The sequence below is a fragment of the Sceloporus undulatus genome, chromosome 3, assembly GCF_019175285.1.
Source record: "Sceloporus undulatus isolate JIND9_A2432 ecotype Alabama chromosome 3, SceUnd_v1.1, whole genome shotgun sequence".
Classification (NCBI taxonomy): domain Eukaryota; kingdom Metazoa; phylum Chordata; class Lepidosauria; order Squamata; family Phrynosomatidae; genus Sceloporus; species Sceloporus undulatus.
In genome coordinates this window covers 115,207,587-115,225,897 of record NC_056524.1, presented here as the reverse complement: position 1 = coordinate 115,225,897, position 18,311 = coordinate 115,207,587, and the positions used below count along the sequence as shown (strand labels likewise).

At 38.2% G+C, this 18,311-nt stretch overlaps 2 long non-coding RNA genes across 2 annotated transcripts in view; one reads left to right on the top strand and one right to left on the bottom strand.

Annotated features, from left to right (window-relative positions):
* Positions 1-18,311, bottom strand: part of LOC121926655 — a 122,687-nt gene that overhangs the window by 45,268 nt on the left and 59,108 nt on the right. The window lies entirely within an intron of this gene.
* LOC121926654 overlaps positions 13,273-18,311 on the top strand; it is a 36,956-nt gene continuing 31,917 nt past the window's right edge. Inside the window, exon 1 of the long non-coding RNA XR_006103052.1 lies at positions 13,273-13,421. This is a non-coding gene — a long non-coding RNA (uncharacterized LOC121926654). The remainder of the gene's footprint in view (positions 13,422-18,311) is intronic.

The window sequence follows — 18,311 nt, the reverse complement described above, 5'->3', positions numbered from 1 at the left end:
TAGATAGGAAAGAACTTGAGGACAACAGCAACAGCAACAACAACAATTTTAAAAAGTTTGGAAAGCAAAATTGATTTGTTTTAAATACTTAATCGTCTGGGCTTGAACTCCTCTCTATTAAGCAAAATCTCTCATGCTGAATTAGATCCTTGCGCATGGATGAGGGGGGCTCCTCATCCCAAAATGGCACGGGGGAGAAGGACCCTTACACTGAGACCATAAGCCTACTCTGCTACTCATCCTCAACAGCAGGCAGATATAACACCTCTGTGCTGGAAATAGCCTTACCTATTGAATTTGGCCTGTATTGAAAGTTAGGAATTAAATTCTTTCCTGGTTAAAAACTTCCTGATATTTGTAAATTCTTCATAAACAAGATGCCAAAATTTCCCTTTTTAAAAAGGAAAATGTGGGCGGCTGGAAAACTGACAGGTTCCTTTATCGTTCATTGCCATATTTTGAAATAACTGAGGGAAAATACATAATGTCATATAAATGGGGAAAGCTCATTAAGACCATTCAGTCCAGAGACAAAAATGATCTAAGTGCACCATTGCTTCTTGGTGCTGAGGTTAAAAAGATGGTATTTCATGAGTGAAACAAAATGTACATTGGCAGGTTTTAGATTCATTTTATAACTCCACAAGAGATTTTCCAGAAGAGATTAGAAGATCTGGGTACATCCTACATTTCAGGTACAAAAACAGCTAAACAACCCCAAACTAGTTGTACTGAGGTGGAAAGGAGCAGAGAATACGCCTTCTAAATCATGTTCTGTCTGCAATATTATGGCTCCGTTATGTCTGAAAGTTTTTCTTGTATCGATCCTGGCTTTCAGAAATTATTGCCATCTTCCTTTGCATTCCCCTCCCTGTCTGCTGTCTCTTTCATCCTCGGCTTCTTTGGCATTTGTTAAGGCAACCATCAGCACTCAGGTGATGTGATCTGCAAAATGCTGACCTACATGAAAATCAGTTTCATCTCAGGTACTGGAGTGTAGCTGCTACTCTGATCCAAAATCCTTCTCCTGCATATTGGTCAGCTTGCAGATGGTGATTTGTGATGTTCTGTTGGAATAGTTGTAGGCAGGGATGATTGACAAACTTCCTTTTATTTCCACAGGATTGTTCATCTGCCTGCCTGCAATTCTGAGATGGATCTGCAACAATTCAGATATCTGTACAAATGTACGTTGATAGGCTCGCCTTAAGGTCTCCATAAGCTGGAAATGACTTGAAGGCACACATCACACACACAAACACGTGTGTATATATAGTATGTATTTTATGATTATAAACCCACTGTGACTAAGTGGGATTTAGAGCAACTCACAAAGAAGTACTTTTTAAAGCCTAGCTACAAATAAAAAACAAAACAAAGCTATACTAATGAAAGAAATTATAATATTAAAATACAATTGAATTAAATTTTAAAAGCACATTGAAAATTATATTGAAAATTATTAATGTTATTGCAGTATATATATACACACACACAGAGAGAGAATTGTTTATGTACACCAATTTGCCTAAATCATATCCATAACCCATAACCCTTTTCTAAAAAATATACAGCACTCACTTCCTGCATTACAAGTCCCTCTGATTCTCAAATGAAAAGATGATTAAAAAGGTCCTTGCTTTTTGGCAGTAAGGCAACAGGGCAGGGGTCAGCCTAGCCTCAGTTGGAAGGGAATTCCACAGCCTGAGAGCAGCCACTGAAAGCTTTATTCTGTTTAGAAAAATCTTGTTATTCTTCTTAAAAAGGAGAAGCAAGTGAATATACAAACATCTGCATGTATTGGCTTAAATCTGCATCATGCTCTCCATTGACTTAAAGCCACATTTTATTACTGGGAAGTCCAGCAGAAACTTCAAACAGAGGGCAAGGAAAAACTTCAGATTATAAAGAGCCATCATACTCCCCAGCAAGAAGCATTTGTGCATGACCACAATTTAGAAGTGAGAAACTCAGATAACAGAGGAGCTGTTGTGCATAAACTTTCTGACCTGGTTTCCTTTTTCTTCCCTGGTAAGGTACTTAATAATATTCTTACACTTATTATTTGGGAGGCTTTCCAAAAGCTGAATGCTGAATTATCAGTGTAGTATTCAATTCACAGTCCTTGTTGCATCCCTAGTAACTGGTATGCTTTGTTCTTGATTCTGATATGTGAGCAAAGCAAGTGTTTGAATTGATTCAAGCAATATGTTTCTTTTCTTACATCTGCCATGGTATATCACACTTATTCTGGTATGTACTTATGTAGATAAATGTACCATGCAGTCTAGGCAAACAGAGATAACATTATGGCCAGAAACTTCAGAAATGTGGGCAAGTCTCCTTTCTCCACTGTTATGTTCACAAAGTGTCATAACTATGGCTCTTTGGTTCTCACATAATCCACAGGTGGACACCCAGAGAAAAAGAGCTTTCAGATTAGACAACTGAGTGGTTTATTTTTATTTACAGATTGAAAAGTCTCCATGGATAATTGAAATAATTTTCATAATTGTTTCCAATGAAGTCACTGTATCAGTTGTCCTGCAGATCTGACTGGGCCAGTACCAATGGTTTGGCATTGCCCAGTATTCACTTACCACAGAAAATGTCACTTGCTAGGAAGTCAATAACATGCTTTCCTTAATAAGCGTGATGCCCTCATGAAACCAAAGCAAAATGAGGACAATGCTTCCTTCCCTTACTATGATTTGGCTTGATGACGATACCATAGAGCCCAGGAGAACAAAATATAGAAACATTATTTGGGGGGCATTATAACTACACCCAGAATCCCTTAGTCAGCATCTACACTGCAAATATGTAGGAAGAACTTTCATCCTCACAAGTACCTAAAACAAATCAAAGATGAGAAGGACATCTTCATAGCCTGTGAAAAGAGTCAAGAATTGAGGGGGTTACCTCTCCTCTATTTAATTTTTGCTAATTTAAGTTGTGTCAAATCAAAGTTCAGTTGATGCATTAATCAATTAAACCAATTAAACCCAAATAATACATTGCATTTTACAAAAAAATATTTGTCAGTGCTATGCTAAGCATGGTAGTCAAAGATATCACTAATTCAGTGAGATTTGCATCAAAGTAAGTATACACAGAACTGCAGAATTAATTGTCTAAAGTTTGCCATTTATTGCTTATTTTGCACATGAAGTATTGGCTTTTGTAGAGAAGGGAAACATGCGATTAATCCCATCTTCATTTTAAGCCTTGCCATTCCACTGTAAAGCCTGTGGCAGTTTTCAACAGAATGGTTAGCAGCAATTTAAAGCCCATCTGTTATGACTTTGCTGTCAAATGACTTGCCAACAAACTGGCTGAGGGAGAAAACTATGCCTTTTAAAACAAGAAAACATTGGTCTCCAAACAGCCACTTTACAGCCATGCCACTTGTTCAGTGGGAGCCCAAGCCTGTTTAATGACATAATGTTCCTCTTTCTCTCACAGACCTGGTTGGCTGGTGACACTGGACATTTTCCCAGCCTCCTCAATATACTGGATGGTATATTGGATGGCTCAGCTGCTCCAACCATCTGCAGAAAAATAGCCCGTCACATTTGGGTGCCTGAGGCAGAGGATATAAATGACAGGCCCATTTTGGAGAACTCGATAATGGGCATTTGGCTGTCTTGGGTGCATGTGAATATAACTCAAAGCCTATTCAGTAATGTGGGAGGCCATCCCTACTTTTTGACCCGCACCCCCATTTTAAGACTGGAAGACTGTGGGGGAATGAGCCCTCCTAAGTCTCCTGGGGGGCATTTAATAATTATTTTTATAATATTTATTTATTTAGGCATCCTTCAGGCATCTCTCAGTCAAAATACTGCAAACTGTGTTAATATTGTCATATTGTAATATTAAAGCCCATCCAGTACAATACAATTAAATAACAGAACAATAGAAGAATGCAAAAACAATTCAATATTTCATTAAAACCACTCAGATCATGCCCCAACAGTCATGCCCTGGAAAAACACCCTGCTGCCATACCTCTGTTCTCTGATAATATAGATCAGTGGTTCCTAAACCTAGGATTCTAGAAGTTGCTGACCATTTGCCATATTTATTGGGAATCTGGGAGTTGAAGTTCAGGAACATCTGAGTACCCACGCTTGGGAATTATTGAGATACAGATTAGCTCCTTTATCTCTCTTACATATTGTATTTTGGACAACAAGGGGATTATGCTGGGAATATCAAAGCTGAAGGATCTAATTAGGCCTTGACAAAACTTTCATTATTCTCAACTTGACTTTACATTAATCACGGGAGTACCTTCAAGACTGAGAAACTGAGGCCCCCCACTTAAGTCCAAAACACACAGCAAAAATAATCCAGTTTGCGATCTCTTTAACTGCCCTGGCTCAGTGCTAGGGAATCCAGAATTTATTTAAAGTGGTCTCAAACTAGATTAATTCTATAGTGTGTTTTGGACCCAAAGGGTTGAATCACAAATAACTACTTAACTCTGGACTGGATTAGCTACATATATTTCATAATTTGGTGAAGAATAATGACTCTGATACTTGGAATCAGTACTACATAATTAGATAACCAGGATAACTTCTTCCCTATTCCTCCATCCACTCACCTGTACCATCTCTTCACTGCTTTGTCTAAAGAAGTAGTATAGATGTCTATGACCTAAATCCAATATAACTTTAATGGAAAAAAGTAGTGCAGCTCACTCAGTTATTTCAGGTGTGCAAATGGTGGAATATTTGTTCTTGTAATCTCTTATCACACTACCCTTGCACAAGGTGTGTCCAATCAGTTTCATAACTTGTTATGTAACTTGATGCAAAACTGGAACCTATCCTCCCCCCAATAAATCAGCTATGTGTTCACAAATGCGATATTGTTTGCACTAGAATAATATCATAGCAAACTGTCCAATGAATGAGATGGGATTATGAAACTGGAAGGTAATAATGAAAGGATGGGGAAAGTACAATATAATGGTTGCATGTGACTCTAAGATCACTTTTGGCATTCCCTCAGTGTCCCCTAGTAGCCACTAAGAGTTAAAACAATGGAAGAATGCTCTCTCACAGTTCTTAAGGGCGTATGGAGTTATTTCCCTATTTTTTGACCCCCATGCCCATTTTAAGAACGGAAGACAGTAGGGGAATGAGCCTTCCAAAATCTCCGAGGGAAGGGCATTCAATAAATATTTTTAAAATATTTATTTAGGCATCTTCCAAGTATCTCTCATTCAAAATATTGCAAAGTGTATTACTATTGCCATATTGTAATATTAAAGCCCATTCGGTACAATAAAATCAAGTAACAGAACAATAGAAGAATGCTAAAACAATACAATATTTCATTAAAACCACTTAGATCATTAGGGGTAATTGACTAGCCTGGTGATCAAGAAAATAAATAGACCAACAAATAATTCTTCATTTGGAAGCAGAAACATATGGCTTTGGGAAGCTGCCTAATAGTGATGAGTAGATCATTTCATATAGTGCATGCCCCAGTGGAGAAGTACCTGTTCTGTAATGCAAACAAGCAAACTTCACTAAATTGTCAAACAGAAAACACAGATACTTCCCTATTATGAACAGAGATTGCATAACAGTTTCCTTTCCAATAGTTTGCCTATCTGTTACTACAAATAAGGAATCCCATTTATCTATATCTCTATGCCACTCAAATATATCTAACCTATCGGTGACCTTTAGGTTTTTGGGAAATACTCCCAGATGTACAATGCAGCCTTTCAGTGATGATAGCTCTGTTGTCTGTCAAGATATAGGGTAAACCACAATTGAAGAAAGATCCCTGTGCAATTTCCTCCCTTGCATACTGTCATATTCTCAGCAATTTTTGGCACTTTCTCTACAATCCATTCTTCTCACCCTGACAGCACATGAGAATTGACAAGAAGTTTGCCATCGTGACACATCTGTTGCATCTGTATGACATCTTGGCTTTAAAAAAATATTTACAGAATGTGTCACCTTCTACTTGAGCTACTTAAACACAAGAGATAGTCACACCCCATCATTTTTTGGGAACACTTTCCACACTGGTAATTTAGAGAAACACAACACAAAACATATTAATGTGCTTTACTGTACAAAGTAAGTTGCGCGCACAACTGCCCCAGAACATAAAGGGCAATTCAGAAACTAAAAGGCTTTGATCCTCTGTTGTATTTTATCACTTTTAATTAGAAATAATCTGTTGTTATTATTAGGTGCTTGAGGTTGACTCCAACTTATGGTGACTCTATCCTTTCTTGGCAAAGTTTATTCAGACGTTTGCCATTGCCCTCCTCTGAGGCTGAGTGAGCATGAATTGCCCAATGGGTTTTCCATAGTTAAGTGGGGATTTGAACCCTCATCTCCTAGAATCCTAGTCCAGCACTCAAATCACAACCCTGCACCGTCTCTCAAAACAATTCAAATTAACCCACTCCACACACACACACACACACACACACACATATCCTGGGTAATTAAAACTGTATGTATACATGTATGTCTACATGCACACATGCATGCACACACACACTCCAATATGATCTGAGCCTGAGTCGGTGAGATGGAGTGCCTGAAATTTACTCCTCCCTGATAGTTACCATAGATACAGTAGTAAATAGAAGCCATATTTAAATTTGTATAATGCAAAGCCCACTCTTTGGAAATTTGCTCTGAGCAGCTGTTTAAGCTCCTGTTAGGCAGCTGTGAGAGAAAATCTGTCTCTTTATCTTTCTTCCTCATTCATTCATTCATTTTTTTTTTTTAAAAACCCACAAGTTCTTATTTCCTTAGTAGGAAAAAAAATGCAATTTTTAATATATTCTCAGAAAACAGACTGGAAATGAACTGCTTGCTACCACTCACCTCAGCCCAGTTCAAATATGCACAGCTATTTTGAGGCCCATGGTGTACTTACCTGCTATGCAAGTATTAAAGAGGAGGACCATCTTACAAGAAAAAGCAGTGTGCACCCCAATTCAGCATGAACATGGTTGAAAACACAAGGATTCAGATTTTTAAGAGTAAATCAAACTATCCTGGAAACATCCAGACTCTTCTGATTTCAGATGCTTAGCAGGGTTGGAACTGGATAGAGATGAGGAGGCCACTGGATAATACCAAGATTTTTTGGCACAGCTAGGAAAGACTCTTGTCTGCCAGGTTGGATATGATTAATACCTGGATGGAAGAGCACCAGGTAATATGCAAATAAGGCTAGCAAATGATTCTGCCTGAAACCCTGGACAGCAACTGCAAGTCAGAGGTGACAATTTAGGAATTAATTGGACAAATGACTTGATTCAGTATACAAAACATCTTTCTACGCTTTTGTGTTCCAGCCATTTAGACCACTGGGTCTAGAGTGATATATATTTGCAGTTTTTCCCACATTCATTTAAACAGCAGCAACAGCAACAACAAGCTCAAGCTGTCCTCATCAAGGTTATGGAGAAACTTGTGAAGTTCAGTAAACTGTTATAAATAAGTAACTGAAATGAAATGCTCACTTAACCATCCGGTTGCACAGAGATTCTCCTCTCTGGATACCAACAGAACGAATGGCCCATGTTTTAATTCCCTTCACCTTTTGGGGTTTACATCATATAAGAGAAATGAGATGGGTGATGTAGGGTTTTTGTGTGCTGTGTGTTTAATCATGTTTGAAAGCTGTGAGGCAGGACAGCACAGCTGCTAAGCTTCACTCTGAAGAAAACACCAAACAGCAGTTATCCAAACTGTTTGTGTGTATGTTTTTGAATTGTGATGTATTTATTTGTATTTGTGTTCTGTTAGGGGTCTGGCAAATCCCAAGTTTGTGCCATGTGTACATCCATCACTTGTACAAGGACAATAAACTTTACAGTCTCCAGCAAGCCAGGGTTTCTCTTTCAAAAACATCTGGAACTACTACTACTATTACTACTACTACTACTTCTTTGATTTTCCAGATGTATAAAATAAATAAATATACAATTAAATATTAGAAAAAGAAAAGAAAAACAGATTGATAGTAAAAAAAGAGATAGGAGTAAGAAAATGATAAAGATAAAAGACTTCTCATCTTCTTTTCATCATTTATAAACATATAAGCCATTGTTACCACTCAGGTGTATCCCAGGTGTCCTCCTCTCTATACAGTCTACTTAATAATAAATGAGTCTAAATGCTTTAAAACATATTTTTAATTCTACAAAAAGCCTGTGATGGGTTAATAATCTTTATGTTTATCACATTTATTCAAAGGAATATTCTAACTCTAATAAACATTTTGTCTTTGAATCTCTTCCAACTATCCAATTATCTAGTCTTCTAATCTCTTCCAAATATCTCTCCCTACAGATTACATTTTATTATTTTCCAGAACTACAGCATAAATACCTTATATCTTAAAATCCTTAAATTCCTTTCTTATCTCTCTCTCCAACTTATCACATTTTAAAATCCCTTTCCAAACATTTAATATTATTGAGAAGCATCCTTGCACACTAATTTATGTTTAACAAATCATACATCATGTAATAAAAGACCATACATATTATTCAAAACAAATAAGACACAGCTTTTACTTTACCCTTATAATTGTTTATATTTAATACAATGTTTTTTTATAGAATTTCACCCATTGAACAAGCTAATTCCCTCAAGGCAAAAAAACTCAGATAGTCTCAATAATCCTAGGTGCTTTATCGTTTTCTATGTCTTCTTCCTGCGTAGGTTGTCCCCAGTAATCAATCTTTTCCCCTTTTATTATTCTTCTGATCTGCAAACTCGTCCATTCTCTATGACATTATTCATTTCAAAAGGCTTTCCCAGCACCTAATTGGTCAGGCCCCACCTGGAATATTGTGTCCAGTTCTGGGCACCACAATTTTAAAAGGATGTGGAGAAACTGGAGTGTGTCCAAAGGAGGGCAACCAAAATGGTGAAGAGTCTGAAAACCATGCTCTATGAGGAACAACTTAGGGAGCTGGGGATATTTAGCCTAGAGAAGATAAGGTTAAGAGGTGATATGATAGCCCTGTTTAAATATTTGAAGGGATGTCATACTGGGGAGGGAGCAAGCTTGTTTTCTGCTGCTCCAGAGACTAGGACCTGGAACAATAGATGCAAGCTAAAGGAAAAGAGATTCTGCCTCAACATTACGAGGAACTTACTGTAAGTAGGGCTGATCGACAGTGGAACACACTTCCTTGGAGTTTAGTGGAATCTCCTTCCTTGGAGGTCTTTAAGCAGAGGCTGGATGGCCATCTGCTGGGGATGCTTTGATTGAGAGTTCCTGCATGGCAGGAGGTTGGACTGGATGGCCCTTGTGGTCTCTTCCAACTCTATGATTCTATGATTCTATAATTCTTCCATCTGGAGTTAGTATTTTCCATCCCAACAGGTTTTCTCATGTCTTTTTCCAAACTATATCCAAACTCTTCTTCTCTTTTCTCTCCAACCTTTGGTCCTCCAGATTTTGGATTTCATTTCCCATAATTTTGGGCTGTTAAATCCGAGATGTTAAATATAAAAGAGGTTTAAAGAAACTGTGGGGGCAGGCTTTACTGTCCTCGGGCTTGGATTCATCAGTGTGAGACTGATGATAGCCCTCATTCCCACCGCAGTTCCAACTGCACTGACAACTTAGTTTCCATGGTCGTTGCAGGAATTGGGGTTCCTAGGTGCTGAGTAGCTAATCTTCCATTCTCCTCTTGATCTGTAGAAAATTTCACTGGTTGGAATTATTTTGAGAACTGGGAATCAAAGTCTCTTCTGACATGAAGCCCTGTGGAGAAGTATCAACAAGCCATGGCCACTTGCCCAGAAATCCAGAACACCTGGAATTTCTTGGATGGTCATACTGGATGTTGCTAGAATAGCCCAGTGGTTCTCAAATGGTGGGGCAGGATCCCCAGGTGAGGGTGCGAGAGTTGCCCAAGGGGGCATGAGACTTGGAGGCCCTGATCCCTCCTCCTCTGCTTCCCAAATGTTTTCTGTCCTGGAGGGGAAGAGAAAGCCAAGGAGGGTATTTGGAGCATCTGTCTGAGGGAGGAGGAGCAGAGCTATTTCTTTATAAAATGTGAAGATATGAATATACGTGAATGTGTGAATGAGAATACCCACATTAAACAACAAAATATTTTTATATACGATGTTGAGTGGGGAGGGGGGTGCAATGTCTGCATGTCAATGCAAAAGGGGCCACAAGGGTAAGAAGTTAGAGAACCACCGGAACAGTCAAGTGTTTGGATAACCTGGATCCAAGAAGAGCTTTCTCTTCTCAGAAGTCCTTTTTGGTGACAGGTGAAGAATTTTTATACTCCAGCAAGCCTCGGGGAATGCATTGTTTTAGGAAGACTTTTAAATGGCATTGTATTGCTTTTAATCTTTATTTTAAAGCAATATTTCAAATGCTTTTAACTTTTTTTGTTAGTTTAATACTGTTTTAAATTTTTCTATGTTTTTAACCATATGCATTTTTTTTTGTAATCCTCTCAGTTTTGTAAGCCATCTCAAGTCCCAGTAGGGGAAAGGCACTGTATAGATAAAGGAATAGGCATATGGAGTAAAAGGTACCAGTTACATTAGAGACCACAACTTCTTCCCACTCCAAGGGTGGGCAACCTCTTTCATCCCAAGGGCAAAATTTAGCTTCAGGAGCTCTTGGGGGCTGCATTCCAGCAGTCAGCCTTTGGATCACTGGAATGGTGACAGAAGTAGATAACACTAGAAAAGGTGCATTTAAAGCAGGAGCAGAAATGCTGTAGCCCAGGGGCCTGATGTGGCACTTCAATGCTGTTTTTCCAGGCTCCAAAAGCACCATAAAAACATAGTACCAAATTTAGAAGGAAGATTGTGGAAGTCATTTAGCAAGCAAGCAAGCAAGCAAGCAAGCAAGCAAGCAAGCAAGCAAGCAAGCAAGCAAGCAAGCAAGCAAGCAGCAAACTACTATACTGCAGTTAAAGCTAGCAAAATCCTTGCTTTAAATGGAACTTTTTTCTTGATGCAGTTTGTCATTACAGTTTGGTAATGCAAGTATTAGGGAGACAAAATTGTCCTCCTCTGACTTGCTGAGGTTGTTCAGCCCACTCCAAAGCATTAATTTGTTCTTAGGGCTTTGTATCACTTGGTTCTAACAAAGGTCATTCAGGGTACAGAACCAAGCTAAGTAATATTCATGGGTACAAACATGACACGATATTGTCTAGCAACTAAGTGAAGCCTAGAAATTTGTTGCCTGCCTATAGGAAACTTAAGAGTTTTGTTCAGTTAAAAAACATGGTGTTGAATCACTCACTGCGTTCTGTGTGTCTGCATAGCTATCTAATGTCTATTTTTGCCAAGCTTTCAGTCCTGACTTAGTAATTCAGAAGTAATCATGCATAGAAATGCTCTATGACAAACAGTGCAATCCTATACATATCTACATATAAATATGCCCCATTGTTTTTTAAAAAAATAGATTGTGGCCTGTTACAGACTGCCAAAATAAAGCTGCTTCGGGTCTTTTTGGAGGCATGCTATTTAAATGATGTATACATCCTAAGAATCCGGAAGCTGCACCAAAGCTGCACTCCAGTGCTTGGGAATGGAGTGTGGCTTTGGCGCAACCTTCGGACTCTTAGGACCCATGCATCATTTAAATAGCATACCTCCAAAGAGACCCGAAGCAGCTTTATTTTGGCAGTCTGTAACAGGCCATAGAAATGCAGACTTTAAGCCTCATCTTTAAGTAGTCCTTTTGACTTCTCAGATGTAGCTGATTTCCTCTGAATTTTCTCACCCCCCTTTTGGCTGGGAGATTCTGGGAACTGTAGTCCAAAAACCTAACTTTTCCAAGTTCTGAATATATGTAGAGACTATAATGACCGCACCCCCAAAGCAATGCCAAATGAACTTTCTAAGATATTGTCTTTTTATCCCTGTGGTCTTATACCTCTACTTCATCCCCCAAAAGATATCCTGCCATGTAGGATTACAGGTACCTTTCTGAGTTCAGAACAATTTTGTATTCTGATTCCAGTGTTCCTGACAGATGTTGGAGAGGGAGTGGTAGAAAACCATCAACTACATCTGGCTGCCTCATATAAAGGCCTGAGGCTACACTACACACTCTGACACCGTAATGATGAGTGAAATATAAAACCTGAGCAGTAAGAAAAGAAAAGCAGAAGATCTCATTCCTGGAGACTGACCTACTTCCGATCAAACCTAATGTGTAACCTGCAAATCATGCACAATTCTGACAGCTAGTAGAAACCTCTCTCTCTTTTTCTCTCTTGTTCATATGACTTGTCATTACAAAACATCTTACTGAACTGAGCAGGCCTACTTTTGATAAAAAATAGTTTGAGTAGCTATAGGTTCAGAAGGAAGCCAGTGCAAAGCGGTGAAGTCCACATGTCATACTATTATATGACTTCTTCCCAGGTTTACCAAGATTAACGGTGTGTGAATTGCTGGGACAAAATGTGTCAGGGAATGACAGTTCAGGAAACATAATATGCAGACCATGGACTTTTTTGTACTAAAACTCCTTAAATCCCCCATCAGCTAATAGTTTCTGGGACCTGTAGTCCAAATGATAACTTTTCTGGACTCCATTTAAAAAGCAGGTGTGGATCAAAATAGATAGAAAATCCCGCTTTCTCCCTCATTCCATTTTTTAAAAGTGATGTTCTTTTCATCCCATATATGGAAACATTTGTAAATGTTGTTAGACTCTTAATATAAATGAACTGAATTGAAAGTTTCCTTTGTCTGCATCATGAAAGCCAACAACTATCCCCACATACACAAGGCTATGCCTTGCTTGTGTTACAATAGCTGTTAAGGATAAGGAGCCTGACAACAAAAAGAGGTGGCAACTGACATAAATGGTTGAGGTGTATACACTTACTCACACACTAGACTTTCAAAAGTGAAGCATTCAAAACCCAGACCTGGGTATCTTAACTGACCAGTTTTACTGTCTCCCAACATTTCTTGAAAAACAAACAAACCTCAACTTCCTTCCTCCCTGCATACGAAGAAATTTGTCAATTTGAGTAAATTCTTATTTTTTAAAAAAGGTGGAATAAATGCCCAACCATCTCATAGTTCCCAGCAGTCACAGATCGGCAGAAACAGTCATGCCTAGTCTATTACCTTCCCATTTTTTCACTTTCTTTTAAGGAGTCCTGGATTTCCTCTCTCCTTTCCCCTCCTAAACAGCCAGCTGCAAAGTGGCTTTGCAGTCAACTTCAAATCTGGTTTTGCAGCTGACAGTAAAGTCTTCTGCACTTGGGTCTTCATACACACACCCGCCCTTGGAGAAGGAATCTTGTCTTTCCCAGGAGGGCAAGTGGAAAAAGAAAAGAAAACATGCTCCAACAGCCACCAGAGATTTGGAATGAACCTGTGTTGCTTCATCTGCTTCTTTAGGTAAGCAAAAAAGATAAACACAGCAGCCTTACTAAAGGGGACTTTCCTTGGAGGATTTCCTTTGTACAGTACTATAATACCCCTAGAAGAAAGTTTTGTCTCTGCCTTAATGGATTTTAGATTTTCCCTTTCACCTCAAATTTCTCTAAAATAGTGTCAATATTGCAGAATTCCTGATGTGGAGATATTTCTCTCTCTCCATTCAGTTCTGTCTGAAGATTTGTTTGTTTTTGAGATCTGCATAATCCTTATACTTTAAGGCTTAGTTTTCATTTACTAATTTGTCAGACCTGCATACAGCCATAAGAAAGAAATGGTAATATGTATAGCACCAATGCTGGGAGAAATACTGCCTACCTATATTTGGCCCCAAGGCAAACCTGTCACAGGGTTCTCTAGTGCTCCAGAGTTGTAGTCCAATGCTCAAATCACTGTACCATGCTGACTCCCCTCCAAAATACAGGATTATAATTTAAGGGACACATCCCAAAGCCCATTGGAAGGTACATATTTCTTTGTGACAGAAATTATCTTCTCCAAATATATCATTCTTAACTCATTCATTCCAGCTAAAAGTGTTGTACATGATTCTTTCCCCCCAACCACATTTTGTACCAACAACAACTCTGTGAAGTAAGTTTGGCTGAGGGACTATGACTGGCTTAAGGTGACCATCATTATGTTATGTTAGGGACAAGATGCAATTTAACCTGATCTATAATGTGCGTTGAGGATGGGGGTGGATGTGAATATATCATTCATGCAGTGGCCATATATCTGAGAGAAAGCTGTAATTTTGAGCAGGGACTGATAAAGACATTTTGGTTTTACAATAATGTGTGATGTAATGTTATATTTATCATTAATCATGCAGTGCACACTTTGTATTGTATTTATTGATTTGATGATTTTTAACTTTTTCAAGAGCCATTCAAAACTCAGTACATAAATCTCAAGATTTCGCTGCTTAAAATAGATTTCTGTATAGCTAAATCTTAATCCAACCCATAAAATTTTTAGATAGAGAAAAAAAGAAAAATGTGTGATGTAAATACAATATGAACTCTGACTTAATCCTCTACAGATGGTTCCAGTGCAACATGTTCGATAAATCTACAGTTCTTTAAAAATTAATCTTCTTTGCACAAACTATATCTCTGTTTCTTACAAAATACAGAGGTTTAAAAAAACCCTTCTGTAATAACAAGAGGACTACACCCTTCTCCTAACTTAGGCAATTTCTACTTTTTTCCTGGACTAAGAAATAGGTTTTTGATCCTGACTACCATTAATTATCTGCTGTAAAGGCCTTGATAAGAGATGCTTTCATTGGTCAGTTAGTTACAGCACAGTGTTAACAATGCCAAGACCATGGGTTCAAGTCTCTTTATGGGTCAATAGCTGTAGTGAATGTAGTGACTTTGATTGCAATAGGTCATAACAAAATTAGGCAACATCATTCCAGCTCTTCCTCGCAAAAGGTCTCCCTAAGAAATGAGATTTTGGCCCACTGTATAATGGGCAGCATGGTAAATAATAGACTAGACATAATATTAGTTTCCAGTTTATGATTGAGTATAGCTCAGGATCAAGTAATGTACCAGGACCTTCAACTACCAAAATAGTTCTTGTCCTTTTGCAACATAAGCAAAGTTTTAAAAGGTCACTGTGATTACACAGACTATATAAAACCCCCAGCCCCATGACACTCTTGTTTCATAGGCTATTACATTAGGGAAGGCAAAGAAAACCTTCAGAGCCACTCAACTAACCATTTGGTACCAAGTCCCTTTATTGCTGAATTTGCCATGACTGTTAAACATACATTGGATCATGTTCTGTGATCCAGGGAATATAGAAAACTGAAGTAAATTGCAGTGACCTACTTTTTTTGAAAATAATTGGAGCATATCACACATATGTTTGCAACATAAGAGGGTGATTAATATTGATGAGAGGGAAAAACTTTCCATATATATGGGTGGATGGGTGGGTGTATCTCACACATACTCTTTTTATTTGTTTGAGGACTCCCTTCCTAATTTAAAATGAAATTGCTTGAATTCTTATGAACTAATCCTAATTAAAACAAGTAGAGCTGGGCTGAGGAATGTTTGAAGTGATCAAGGGCAATGGTTTTTGCAATTGCATTTATAGCAATGGGAGGGGGAATGGAATAATAAACGAACCTGGAACTAATGAAAATTGCATCCCCCCGCCATAATTTCAGACTTTAATGTCTTTAAAATCTTCAAACCAGTGATGAACTGAGTTGTAGAGTCAAAACATCTCTTTTGTAAAGAAACATGAAGCAGAATCTATTTTTTTTAAAAAAAGCTAATCCACGTTTATATGCATGAGTGATTATTGCATAAGGAGATTAATAATAAATCACAGAGAGATTTATAAATAAGTTATCCATGGGAATGTGAGATGGTGCTGCCAATTTACTCTTTTACTTTGTGCTCAATGGATTTACCATTAAACTATTTAGGTATAATCTATTTAACAGCCCGTTCCGTCTGCTGCTATTTGAGGTGGGAATCAACTCAAAATTTGAGTGCAGTCTTGGTTTACATGGGTAAGAAAACTATTTTTAGATTGGACCACTAGAGAGGACAGATCAGTTATTAGTTAAATTGGATATTCCTTTATATATAAAAAGCCTCTACATACAGAAAATTAGATAAATGAAAAGGAGTTCAGCTTGGGCATCAACCCCATTCCCCCAGTATGCAGTGAGGTGCTGGGCATGTATGTGATGTGACCAGGAAGGTTTACCATCTCATCTATTTAGATAAGCTATGACATTAGACCAAAGCATGGTGGTAGATAGATAGATAGATAGATAGATAGATAGATAGATAGATTTTGGACTACAGCTGTCAGAACCCCTCAGATAAAGGATTCTGTGCTCTGCAATCCAAAAAGAATTAACTGTTTATATCTCCGATATAGGCAGGTTAGTTGGTCTGACATCAGCTGAGCCAGGGCTCACAACAGTTCGGTCCGGTGGCTTCAGTCCCCTAAAATAAATCCTAGAAATGATTATCAATGAAGTATCACTGAATATGTACATACTATACTTCCCATCCCAAGAGATCTCCAAATTTGGTTCTAATATATCTGGACCAAGGGAAATTACTTTGAAGTCAAAGTGAATGTCAAAATCCATGATTTGTTGTCTTACAGTTTCGTGTGTGTATAATGCAACAGATGCTGCCCCTAACCTGTGCACAGCCAGCACTGAAATCCTGTTCATGATTATTCAGATGTCACTATCATTGAGTTCAATGGTCAATGGATTGTAACTGAGAGTTTGACAGTAAATCCACCTTGAGTTTTAGTCTGGATTTTAAAACAGGTGTCCAAGCTGGTGAACCTTATTCCCTCAATAGATTCAGCATTTTTGATAGCTATTTTACAATAAATTTTAGTGGATTTCACACTAAAATTCAGAAAAGAATAATCACCCCACTGACATGGAAACCATCACTGCTAACCGGTAAACACTGTTGTTGTTGTGCATCTTTATGTCGTTTCCAACTTATGGAGACCCTAAGGTGAACCTATCACAGGGTTTTCCTGGCAAGATTTGTTCAGAGGTTGTCTTTGCCTTATTCTGAGTGCGAGAGAGAGTGGCTTGCCCAAAGTCACCCAGTAGGTTTCCATGGCTATGCTGGGAGATAATTAATACTTGGGTATAAAAGCACATTTTAATCAATATTTATTACTGACCCTTTTGCCCAACCACTTCCGTGCATGACAGTATTAGCCCACAACTCTCTGAATTTCCCTCTATCTTGGTTTAGCCACATTGCCTCTCCATGGCTTGTGGTACCACAGTTCCTCTCTATGGCTCTTTCTGTCTCCCAAGAATGGAGATGTTGAAATCTACCCTGTCTTCTGGCACTTTCAATGAATTTGTTGTCAGAAAACATTAAACGCCTCAAGGTGTTTTTAACTCATTGTAACTCTTGCCTCTGCACACATCCCCCTGAAATGCTGCAGGTTTTTTTAAAAAAACGTTGGCCTGTTACAGACTGCCAAAATAAAGCTGCTTCGGGTCTCTTTGGAGGTATGCTATTTAAATGACGCATGGGTCCTAAGAGTCCGGAGGTTGCGCCAAAGCCACACTCCATTCCTAAGCACTGGAGTGCAGCTTTGGTGCAGCTTCTGGATTCTTAGGATGCATGCATCATTTAAACAGCATCCCTCCAGAGAGACCCGAAGCAGCTTTATTTTGGCAGTCTGTAACAGGCCTTAGATTGCCTACAATCTTCATATAGTCTTCATAACAAGAACCCACACAAATCTAGAATAATAAGCATGTTCCATAGTGGAAACCAAAATCTAAAGACTACTCTTACACAAAACTTTCTGGATATATTCTTCTGAAACTTGGCAGACATGGTCTCAATTAACCCTGTAAATTTCATCCATTTATGAAATTTGTAAAAACATAATCAATACTTCCCTTTTAAAAAGATAATAAAAATTTAAAGGCATGAAAGTATATAAAAAGTGCACATTTATTTTGCAGAAAATTAGCAGGCATAATCTCATCCTGAGAGGCTACCACATCTGTAAAATTTGTTCGGTTCCAATGAACAGGAAAAGGTTATAGGGTGCATCTACACCAGGGGTAGGCAACCCTTTTGAGCCGGGGGCCGAGTTGCTGTCCCTCAGACAACTGGGGGGGGTGAAGCCAAAAAAATAAATAATTAAATAATTTTTAAAAATTAATTACATAAATAAACCAGGGCAAATGGAGGACAAAATTTTCAAATGGAGGACACTTTTTAAAATAAAAAATGGAGGTCATGCGAAAAAATTTGCTGATTTTTTAAAAAAATGTTAAGATAAATGCATGTTTCTGAGGCTTCTATA